The sequence below is a fragment of the Euphorbia lathyris genome, chromosome 10 (assembly GCF_963576675.1).
Source record: "Euphorbia lathyris chromosome 10, ddEupLath1.1, whole genome shotgun sequence".
NCBI lineage: Eukaryota > Viridiplantae > Streptophyta > Magnoliopsida > Malpighiales > Euphorbiaceae > Euphorbia > Euphorbia lathyris.
In genome coordinates, this window is record NC_088919.1 from 51,168,169 (window position 1) to 51,176,548 (window position 8,380).

Here is an 8,380-nt window from a genome sequence, read left to right on the forward strand (position 1 = left end):
TTCTGGCACATACCTCACACCGGTCATAATCCTTTCTTGACCATCGAACATCTTCAGCCTAATGGAGCCTTGACCCAGTACATTGCACAACTTGTTGTTGCCTAGAAGAACCCTCCCACCTTCTTCTTGAAAGTCTTCGAACCACGTCCTGTTGGGAGTCATATGGAACATACATCCGCTGTCCAAGATCCAGTCAGTGTTTGGATTTTTATCAGTGACAGCAAGAACTTCAGCGCTCTCATAACCTTCTTCTACCACAGCGGCTTCGCCTTGATCTTTAGGCTGACCTTGACTCTTCTTCCTCTCAGGACAGTTTTTCCTGAAATGTCCTTCCTTATGGCAGTGAAAACACTTGTAGACCTTGCCTTCTTTATTGCTTGAGGATGGAGTTTTGGACTTTTTCCCGTTCTTGTTCTTTGGCTTGTGAGAGTCTTTTTTCTCAGACCTTCCACGAACAAGCAATCCTTCTGCAGTTTCAGTGTTGGTGCTAGCCTCAATCTGTTTTGACTTTAGAGCCATAAGAACTTCTTCCAGACTTAGTGTTTCTCTAGCGTACTTCATGGTTTCAACGAAATGACTAAAAGACTGGGGTAAAGAATTCAAGATCATTATGGCCTGATCTTCATCATCTATCTTTACCTCTATGTTCTCTAGGTCAATTATGATCTTTGAGAAATCATCAAGATAGTCTTCAACTGGCTTGTCCTCGTTCATCTTGAAGCCGAAAAGCTTTCCCTTAAGATAAACCCGATTGGTGAGTGTCTTCGTCATGTACAACTGTTCAAGCTTGAGCCAAACCCCAGCAGCTGAGGTTTCCTTCGAGACTTCTCTCAGCACCTTGTCGCCAAGATACAGGACGATCGTACTGTAAGCCAATTCAAGAAGATCTTCTTTCTCCTCCTTCGTCATTGTCACCGGAAGTTCTTTCTCGCCCTTCAGAGCCTTCGCAACCTTCATTTGAACCAAGATTGCTTTCATCCTCTGTCTCCATAGAGCAAAATCTCCCTTACCATTGAAACGCTCGATCTCGATCTTTGTAAAACCCATTGCTCTGTTCTTGATTAGCTCTGATACCAATTGTTGAGCTATACTTCGAACGATCAATCAACCACACAGATAAACAAAGTTCACAAAGATCACAGATTGGATCTTGAAACAGCAATCAAAAGAATACACACAGAATTTACCCTGGTTCGGCTTAACTGCCTACATCCAGCAACTTCACTAATCAATGGAGATTACAACAAGATTGAAACAGTTTCCTCTCTAGAAACTCTCGTGTTTTCCTAATCCCCAACTCAGTATATCACAGTGTACACTAATGACTTAGTCTAAGAATAATCTCACGTATAAAACTACTTCCCAACCCAGACCTTTTATAGCCTTTACAAGGTTGTGAAAATACCCAAAATATCCTTACTCAAAATGTACTAACTCAGCAAGACCTACTGACCAGTGGTAACACAGCAAGACCATGTTGTCCTGAACACAGCACGAACATGTTGACCTGTATTAACACCTCAGTACCATGCTGACCACAGCCATGCTAACTTGTTGAAATACTCATGCTGACTGGTTGGCTTACAATCATGCTGACTTGATTACCCAGCATCATTCTTGTAATAGAAAACAACAACGACTTACAATGCTGACTTGTTGACTCAGCATCATCAGCAAGTGATAGAAAACAACGACTTACATTTATTATTTTTATTAATTTGTGTAATGCATTTTTTATTTTATAATTCATTTGTTGATTAATTTAAAACATGTCTATATTTGACATTTTAAATAATTAAACAACTAATAATAAATAGTTAATATCAACATCAAACAACTATTAGTTAACGGCTAAACCAAACGGGTCCAAAAGCTTTTAGGTCAATTAGAACCTTAAACTATTAAAATCTTCAACTAAGCAAAAATCATCAATTCAGTCATCATTCTATGCAAAAATCATTAATTGATTCGGTTCGGTTGAACAGTTTTAGACACTTTTCTCCAAATTTATTTTGAACCAACACTAAGATTATTATAGTCTTTATCAAATAGTCACATTTACTGATTTTAGAATAGGAAGATAATTGGATGATTTTTACTTAGAGCCTAATTGATAATTTAAGAAGTTTTAGTTTAGGATGAAATATTCATGCCTGGATTCAAACTTGTCACACCCGACCCCATCAAATTAACTTCACACACCCAATAATTATAATATATACTAATATCAAAATATAAATTTTAGAAATTTAGACACGGATGTGACAAAACTCGTGGCCACAATATTAAATGGGTAAAGGTCAGTGTCCATGAGTGTAATTTACCATATGTTTTTTTTACAAAACAAAGTATTTAAAATTACACGTTAAGTTCTGATGACAATCAATAGCATTTCTATTTTTTTAAAGAATTGCATTTACATATTGACAAAACATATACTCAAAATTGAATTGCAGCGGTGTGAAATGAATTTAAATATCAATTTAGTTCATAAAATGTCAAATTAGTTAAAAACGTGAAATGTCACCATATGATTTATGGTCTCGATTTAGGGAGATGTGTTTTGTGAGAATGTGTTTTATCAATATGTAAGGATAATTTTTTAAGGTAAAAATATTATTGATTATAATCAGAACTTAATAATCTAATTTATAATATTTTTTAAAAGTAATTTATAATCCTTTATTTTGTAAATAAAACATACCACATGTCTTTGGTTTTCAAATTAGGCAAACCATAAACCTTTTTTTCACGTACCTTTCCCTAATTTTTTAGTCAGTATATTTTCTTAAAGGAAATCTCTACGTTAATTTAATCTTTTTCTACGGAAATTTTCTTAAATTTTTTACTTGTAATTAAAAATAATTTCTAACTATATATATATATATATATATATATATATATATATAATATTATTTTCGAGATCTTCACGGCCGGTTTTTTGGAGGTAGAGGTGAAGATCCTTACGGTTTGGAGATAGTAACATCCACCGCCGCTCAAATTTAATCTTTGAAGGTAAACCTTTCCTCGCTCCCAGCCCGTATCCAAAAATTTCAGTTTTCCTCCGGCTTCGTGAATTCGAATACCCACGGTTCTCGACACCCCATATATAAATATCTTAAATTGTGTTATACCAAATAGAGGACCACGACCGTTGTCCATAGAGACCTTGGAGTACACAAAATAAAGACAAAGTCTGAATTCCCTTCCCAATTTTCTCCAACACACCACACCTCTCCTCTCCTTATCTCAATTATCTAAAACAAACCCTATCAATTTTCACACACACATGTACAAAATATATGAAAAAATATTTGTTTCTTTTTTATTAAAAATTGCATTTACTAATAATTTAGAGGTCCATTTGTTTCAACTGTCCATATTTACTGTTGTTGTTAAGTTATTTATTGTTTTTGTTAAATATTAGTTGTTTTTTCTACAAACAGTAGCTGTTTCAAAATTTTACCAAACACTTTCTATTTCCTATTTAGTATTAAAAGGTAAGAAGCAGTTCCGAAAAATGGAAACAAACCAACACAAAATAAGGGTTAATTTAGTTTTAAGATTATTAAAAAAGTTTAATTTTACTTCCATCATATAAAACAAATCAATTTTGTCTCAATAGTAAGCATCCTAACTCAATTATACTCTTCTTTCTAGGAAATGTCACTTACTTGTTATTACTTTTAAAAGCACAAAATTTAACTAAACTTTCTAACATAAAGATAAAAATGAGTTGAAAAAAATTACCATGAAAATAAAATTGAGCTGTTTTATACAATAAGAATAAAATATATATTTTTAATCTTGGGGTAAATTTTGTCAATATTCCAAATAATTTTGTTTTAATACTCAGAATAAAAATTCTTCGATATTTTTAGGTAATTTACACCCATGATCTTTTAACCTTTTACTTGTTTTCATTATGACCTCTGAACTTTAAAGATGAACATTGTGATTATTGAACTTTGCACTATATTACATAATTACATTGTTTACCGTTGATCAATATATGCACTCCAATAATAGTTGATCCTCTATTATAAACTTGGTGAAATTGATATTTTAAACGATTTTAATTTTAGAACTTTGGATTTTGACGTCATTTAAGTGTTATTTAGTTAGGAAATGATTGTTTAAAGAGAAAAATCTAAAAAATAATAATTTGAAAAATCTAAAATGGTAGTTAAGTGTCTGCATTTTTTTTAATCTAGACTGTTAGTAAAGAGTAAATTTGATATAATGCTAATTTGGACCAAAATCAATATATATATATATATATACACCATCTGTTAAACTAACACCTCGTTTATTTGTTATCCATTCGTTTGTTGAAAAATATTGAATAAGAAAAAATCTTGTTTTGAAAAATAAATTTTTTTTTTGTATTTAATTACAATCGAAAAATAAAAAGTCACAATGACTACTTTTAAAAGGTAAAAAGAAATATAGCAAGATTTAAAGACTAAAATAGTACAATATTTCCTCACATTCATTGTATTTTTTTCCCACTAATATAAGATTTTAGTAAGCATAAAAAAACCAAAAAAATCTACTGTACAAACAAACGGAATTTAAAATCCAAAAGTTTGCTACATAGATATAAATTCAAGATATAATATCTGTTTGGCTCTCTAAAGTAAGAGTGTGTTTATTTCAGCTTTTCGGAGAATCGTTTAGCGTTTCACTCCAAATCACAGGAAATATAGCATTCGGTTGGGTTTATATAACCGCAACGTTTAACCTTTTTTCTGGAAACTTGTAACATTTTGGAGCTTTTTATAAATAGTTGTTTATAGTCATTTGTTATTGACAAAATTATCATTTTTATTTCCACAAAATATGTTTCTTCTTTAACATTATTTTTATTTATATAGCATAATTACCGAAAGGACAAGGTTTTATCATGTTCATTTTTTATTTTATAATTTATTTGTTGATTAATTTAAAACATGTCTATATTTGACATTTTAAATAATTAAACAACTAATAATAAATAGTTAATATCAACATCAAACAGCTATTAGTTAACGGCTAAACCAAACGGGTCCAAAAGCTTTTAGGTCAATTAGAACCTTAAACTAAGCAAAAATCATCAATTCAGTGATCATTCTATGCAAAAATCATCAATTGATTCGGTTCGGTTGAACAGTTTTAGACACTTTTCTCCAAATCTATTTTGAACCAACACTAAGATTATTATAGTCTTTATCAAATAGTCACATTTACTGATTTTAGAATAGGAAGATAATTGGATGATTTTTACTCAGAGCCTAATTGATAATTTAAGAAGTTTTAGTTTAGGATGAAATATTCATGCCTGGATTCAAACTCGTGGAGATCTCTAAGACTAACTTAACTACAAGTAGCTGTGTATTTACCAAACTCAAAATTTTCTTCTTGTTTGTTTTGGTACTGCTAAAAGAAAGCCAATGTACTGTATCAAGGACACCAATTCTTAATTATCATTACTAATGATAAAAATTCACAGTAATTATCATTACTCTTTTAGCCCTATTACATATCGTAGCTGCTAAACTCAAAATTTTCTTCTTGTTTGTTTTGGTACTGCTAAAAGAAAGCCAATGTACAAGGTTGTATGTAATATTATATACAATAGCCGTGATCGCCGGCTATATCATTCTCCGTCGTCGTTTTATATGATGGAACAAGCATGGGGATTGTCGTCGTTGAACATTTGTGCTAGATTCATTGGTGGATGGTTGTACACTGGTTCAATATTATTGTAGATCGGAATCAGGTAACCTTGATTTACCGGGTTATACCCATAACCGTATTGTAGATGTTGTGGGTCAACAGTGTAGCTCTGAGAAAATATCCCGTCCAGCCAATTAGTCGGAACATATGCCGGAGAATAGTCCATTTTATTTGTTACCTCCGCCATAGCACCACCGTCACCACTAGCTGCCGTCCCGGTCGCCGTCGCTGGATCTGGAGCAGGAGCAGGAGCTTTTTTGTTCTTCACCTTTGCTTCTTCTCCTCTTTCACCACCTTTCTCATCATCATTCTTTTTCTCTCCAGCTCCGGCTTCATCTTTCTTATCATCATTCTTTTTTTCTCCAGCTCCGGCTTCATCTTTCTTACCATGGCTCTTTTTCTCGCCGGCGTTGGAGCCAAAGCCTTCTTTATTGTCATCCTTCTTTTCCTCGCCTCCTCCGTCCACTTTTTGAGCATCATTCTTTTTCTCGCCTTCTCCGTCTACTTTCTCAGCATCGGTCTTTTTCTCGCCTCCTCCTCCGCCGCCGTCGCCGCCACCGCCGACTTCTTTCTTTGCTTCGTCTGTCTTCGGCTGAACGACCTCAACCGACGTTCCGAACTTCTCCGACAGGTAAGGCACGAGGTCCTTAACTTCCATTGTCCCCTTTACCGTTACCAGATCCTTTCTGTCGTCGACTGCCATGCTCTCAACTCCTGTTAATGGGTAACGTCAGTTATAATTTGAAAAAATATTTGTATAATCGCAGATATTAAAATATTCTGAAAATTTATCTACCTTTGATTTTTCTGATGATCTTCTTCATTTTGGTAATGCAATCATCACAATGAGTTCTGATTTTCAAAACTACCATAATCTGCGTCTGATTAATTAAATCCAAACGAGTTAATCACTGTAATCAGAAACGAATTTAAATTAATTATTTTATTCTTATACCTCTTCAGGTGGTGGTTTCTTCACCTCCGGTTTCTTCACCTCGGGTTTCTTCTCGGCGGCTTTTCTTCTCACCACCACCGCCGGCGTCTTTCTTCGGCTGCGGAGATACAATCTGTACTTCCTTCTTCATTTTCTTTTCCAGCCTCGCTTTCACTTTCTCAGGGTCCACCTCCCCGGTCACTGTCAATTTGTTCGATTGACGATCGGTCTTCGCCGACTCCACACCTTCAACAACAAATCACAAATTTCAATTGGCAATGCAAATCAATCAATCCTATTCAATTCTCACCTTCTAAATGCTTCACTGCTCTTCTAATTTTCTTACAACAGCCTTCATAATGCATGTCGACTTTGTAAACAGAAACAGGCTTCGGTTCATCCTTTTTTTCGCCGCCGTCGGCAGTGGCGGCAGCCGCTTTATCTCCTTCACCTTCTGTCTGCTCATAAGAAAAACAAAATTAGATCAGAGAGAAACTCTTAATGAATATTCGAATCAGTAAAGTGTGATTCAAAGCCAAACCCATCGATTAAAGATATACAGTGTTAAAAACATTGGTAGAGTAATTTAATTTTAATTTCAATTACACTTAATTCAGCCAAACTTTTAATTTTTCCAAATTTATCCACCTAAAAAAATAATGTTTTAATCAATTTTAATTTTTCAATTTTTTTGATTTGAAGTTTTTTTAATGAGGGAGAAAGTTAATGTTTAGAGAAACAAAACTTCAAAAATGATAATTTTGAAAAATAAAAAATATGATTATTTAATTTTTAAAAATTTTCATTTTGAGATCGATATTGGTCAATTTGAAAAAATAAAAATTTTACCAACCACAAATACCGATCTAAAAAAATGTGAAATCATGTAACATTTATTTGAAATTAACTCAGACAACTCACTTGATGTGGTTGAGTAACAAACTCCATCGCTATATCTATGTCGTCGGAACACTTTCGAAAAGCTAGTTTGCTCTTCGCATACATAGCTTTAATCATTAGATAATCTTGGAGGTCCTCCATCACCATGGCCGCACTTTTGAAATGTTTCCACATTTAGATTGATCTTCGTTCGGTGTTTGTCAAGCACTTCAAATGGGTGAGATCGATGGCCTAAAGATTTAATATAAAATGGTTTGTAATGATTGAAAATTCAACTAATTGAACAAAATTAACTTTGAAATAAGGGATGTTTGATTACCTACTTTTCTCTTTAGGTTTGCTTTTTTACTTTAAAAGAGAGACTTTTATGGATTGGGTTAGACATCCTTTGTTTGTCTTTTATAGCTGAAAAATCAATCTTTTCAATCGTAATAGTCAATTTCATTGAATTTTCAGTTTCAAATTTATTTACCTTATAACCGATTAAATTTAATTTCATTGAATTTTCAAAATTGATTAAATATAGTCAAATATACATCTTACCATTTTTTAAAAAAATGAATTCCAAAATTTATTACATTATAACTGTCCAAATTTTTCAGTTTTAAAATTGTATTCCATTCTAACCTATTAAAATTCAATTAATTGTTTTATAATAGTTAAAATACATTAATAGCTTCTGAACTTATCTCAAAATATTGATTGGCCCCCTAAACTTATAAAATGTTTTGTTAACTCCCTCAACTTGCTTAAATTAACCTATTGGCCACCTAGATTTGTTTAAAATGAAATATTGGTCTTCTAAACTCGCCTATAGTGATTCATTAG

The 8,380-nt window shown here is 32.8% G+C and overlaps 1 pseudogene; it reads right to left on the reverse strand.

Moving 5' to 3' along the window:
* Positions 1-5,656: 5,656 nt before the first annotated feature.
* LOC136208133 (heavy metal-associated isoprenylated plant protein 5-like) lies at positions 5,657-7,699 on the reverse strand (annotated as a pseudogene).
* Between the last annotated feature and the right edge of the window lie 681 nt (positions 7,700-8,380).